The sequence below is a fragment of the Camellia sinensis genome, chromosome 10 (genome assembly GCF_055761805.1).
Source record: "Camellia sinensis isolate YWXY chromosome 10, ASM5576180v1, whole genome shotgun sequence".
Classification (NCBI taxonomy): domain Eukaryota; kingdom Viridiplantae; phylum Streptophyta; class Magnoliopsida; order Ericales; family Theaceae; genus Camellia; species Camellia sinensis.
In genome coordinates, this window is record NC_138970.1 from 130,055,369 (window position 1) to 130,059,689 (window position 4,321).

Consider the following 4,321-nt stretch of genomic DNA (forward strand, 5'->3'; position numbering starts at 1 on the left):
TCAGATGATGTGTAACCGAAGTTAAGCCGAAGATGATGCTTAACCGAAGTTAAGCCGAAGATGATGTTTAACCAAAGTTAAACCGAGATGATGCTTAACCGAAGTTAAGCCGAAGATGATGTTTAACCGAAGTTAAACTGAGATAATGCTTAACTGAAGTTAAGCCGAAGATGATGTTTAACCGAAGTTAAGCCGAGATGATGCTTAACTGAAATTAAGCTGAGATGGTTCCTTATCTTCACTTGTTGAAATTTGTAGCAATTTACAAGTTGAAGTTAAGCTGAGATGGTTCCTTATCTTCACTTGTTGAAATTTGTAGCAATTTACAAGTCGAAGTTAAGCCGAGATTATTCCTTAATTCACTTGTTGAAATTTGTAGCAATTTACAAGTTGGAGTTAAGCTGGTTCCTTATCTTCACTTGTTGAAATTTGTAGCAATTTACAAGTTGGAGTTAAGCTGATTCCTTAATTCACTTGTTGAAATTTGTAGCAATTTACAAGTTGGAGTTAAGCTAGTTCCTTATCTTCACTTGTTGAAATTTGTAGCAATTTACAAGTTGGAGTTAAGCTGATTCCTTAATTCACTTGTTGAAATTTGTAGCAATTTACAAGTTAGAGTTAAGATGGTTCCTTATCTTCACTTGTTGAAATTTGTAGCAATTTACAAGTTGAAGTTAAGCCGAGATGACTGTTTCTCTTCACTTGTTGAAATTTGTAGCAATTTACAAGTCGAAGTGAAGCCGAGGTTATAGTTTGCACACTTATAGAAATCTACAGGTTGGTCCAACCAAAGAAGATGCTTAACACTTGTTGAAATTTGTAGCAATTTACAAGATAATGTTAAGCCGACATGTGATCATCTGTTGAAATTTACAGCAATTTGCAGGTTGAGGTAAAAGCTAAGTATATTGTTTAAACACTTGTTGAAATTTGTAGCAATTTACAAGTAGATCATTGCTTAAACACTTGTTATAACTTAAGAAAAGTTTACAGTATATGATAACACTTGTTGAAATGGGTAGCAATTTACAAGTAGGTTAGACTAAGATCACTGTCTAAACACTTGATTGAAACATTGAGAAACGTTCGCAAAGTTGACATTGAATAGTATATGTCTTACACTTGTTGAAATTTATGAAAAGTTTGCAGGACAGTATCTCGCCAAAGTAAAGCTTGTAGTTATTATACCCGAGACATGTAACCCGAGAAGATTGCACAAAATAGGCAAAGTATGAAAGGCATACAAAATATTCTAAGTATAGAATCATGCAAGAGCAGTTAGAAGAAGATCAAAACAGAATTCGTTGTGATTGACACGCCTTCACCTTACAACATCATCTTGCGAAGGCCATGGTTGCATGCAATGGGGGCAGTTCCCTCAACGTTGCATCAACTATTGCGGTTCCCCACAGAACATGGGATTGAAGAAGTCAGAGGAGACCAACTGCAGGCAAAGAATTGCTCCATAGCAGCAATGAAAACTACCTGCAAACATTCGGGAACCAGGGAAGGCAGAGATTGAAGACGAGGACATGGAGGTCCTAGATGATGTCGGCAAGGAGCCAGCCGAAAAAAGTGAAGAGACACTGAAGAAAATCCTCGTCGAAGAGGGCGACGAAGAGTGCTTCTTTCTTCTCGGCTCAGGCTTAGCCGAAGAAGAAGAAAGAGAATTGAAAACAAAACTACTCGGCATCAATGGCAGGATATAGAAGACAGTTGGGAAGACTTCTCAGCAGCCTTTTCGGCCTCGAGCTCAGCCTCGATCTCCTGAAGAGTTTGATCAAGGCTCTTCTCGGCGATTGGCATCTCGGATTTGAAGGCAAAGATTGAAAGCAAGAATCTAGAAAAAGACAAAGAAAACAAAAACATGAATGTAATTCGTAATCAAGAATGATGATGAAGCTATCAAGAAATCAAGACAAAAAGATTGCACAAGTATGTCAAGCCAAGAACAGTGGTAGAAATCAACAGATGTGTGAACAGTGTGTATTCAAGAAGATGATTTGGAAATAACGGGTAAAACAAGCAATGGTGATTAACAATGAAGCAGAGTTTCTTGGAAAGAAACAAGAAATAAAACCAGGAGGAATAGTGGCTTACCAGAAAGAAGGAAGTCGGAATGAGAATTGCCGAAGTCTGACGACAATGACAGAATGACGTAAAGTTTCACCGGAGGAGAGAAACGAAGACAGTTGCAGAAGCTTGAAAGCTTGGGACAAATGACGGATTTAAGCAAAAGAGCTAGAAAGAGAAGAAGACAGAGGATTAAATGAAAAAAGAGAAAAATAGTCAAGAATATGACAAAGTTCAAAGAATAAAGCCAAGTACACAGGCATTAAGTAAGTATGTGAAGAACAAGAAGGTAATGAACCAGACATAATGCTAGCAATAGAAAGCGGATATGACAAAGAACAGTTCCAGGCATTTTAGCAATAAGAAATAAAAAACTTGAAGGCAGACGAGAACAGAAGGCAACAGATGGCAAATAAACAGATTCAAAGTAAATCAGAAAAGTTTTGAAAGATTGAGCTTAATAAAAAAGTAAGAGTTTATGAACCTACCAAGTGAAATGAACGCCGATATGAAAATCGCCGGAGTCAAAATAGATGACTGGAAATCGGGAACTCACCAGAGAGTGTGAGTGGAGCAGTTGCAAAACTCTTGGAGTTTACGAATTAATGGAACCAGAACCTCGGCTAGGAGGTGCGATTTCAAGCAACTCAGAAAGCATGAAACTTGACTCTTGACACCAGTGGACAGTAAAGTCCATAGAACTTTGAGGTCGGCGAGTTTGATCTCAGACAGAGGGGCACAGATGAACGAACAGTGTAGGTTCCATCACCTCAGAATGCCGAGGTAATAGAACCTAGGGGGCAGCTGTGGGGATATATTTTCTAAGTACGAACACGTGGCAAGGTGACACCGACGTGTCAGCCGAGGTGCCACGTGTCTTGGTCGTTGTGCCGAGGTCATCTCGGCTAGGCCGAGGTTACCTCCGAAGATATCGGAATCCGAGATAAGCGGATAAGGGACAAGAGTCCTAGAATGAAGAGGGAACTCAACTTGGATATGGACAAGAGTCCTAGATTGGGAGAAGACTTCAGTTTGGGTAAAGATAAGACTCTTAGAGAGTTAATCCTAATCCCACTAGGAGTCCCAGATTAACAGTAATCCTAAGTCCATTAGGGCCAGGCTCCTTTTGGGACTAGGATTGTGTTGGCTATGAAAGAGAGGCACCCCCATGGGTCTAAGGTATGTTTTTATACTCAAGCTTGTGAGTTGAATACTTGATTTATCTTTGAAAGATATACTGACTTGATAGTCGGAGTGCCCCCGGGTGGTCGAAACCACCGCGGGATTTTTATATTTCTGTTACAGGTCAGTCAGGTGCCATCTATTCTGCCAGTGCTCTCCAGCTGGTTACTAAGCGGGCAGTGTGGTCGGAAAATCACCCACACAATATGTTATACAAATTCAGTATATTTCTGCATGCTATTGTTTTGCCCAAGCACCATGCCAGCTGTAGGAGGCTTAGTAGCCTACTGTTTGTAACTTCTTGGTGAGAATCCAATTTATTTAACTAATTAAATAATTGTTTTATAGTGTTTGGTTATAGTATTACTTTTTAATATAATTTTAATTTATGAGTATGATTCCTAATTTCTTATCATGATTTGCATATCTTTTAATTTTATAATTTTATAATATAATTTGCATATTCATGAGTGTTGCAAATTTTTGGTTAAAATTGACATGTTAATTATTTTCTAATTTTCTAGTATGGTCAACATGTTCAATATTTTCTACATTCTAGTTTAATTTACATGTTTATTATTTCCTAAATCTTTAAGATAATTTGTATGTTCTTTGTTTTCTAGATTTTGGTTTATGTTACATACTTATTAGTTTCTGAAATTGTTTGCATTATTTACATGTTTATTGTGTAGTAATTTCATATAACTCAAGGCAATTAATTTTTAATTTAATTTTTAGAGTTATAGTTTATTTTTGTAACATGTCTAGCATTTTAATTTTTTTTACTTAATTTTGCTATTAAGTAGATGCTATAAAGTTTAAAATAATTTATTAGTTTTACAGTTTCTTTCAATTATTGGTTTTGTATTTTGTTGTATTTTTCTACTAACTTTCTTTACAAGAATATCTATACAAAAGGGAATAGGAAAAAAAATTACAAAATCAAACGAACAGAATTGGAGATTGTAAAACCAAAAATTTGGATTACTAGCTTTTTGTTAAAGAGAAATACCTAAGCGTGAAAAGGAATTTGTTAGACCAAAAAGAATCCTAATTTGGATTGATT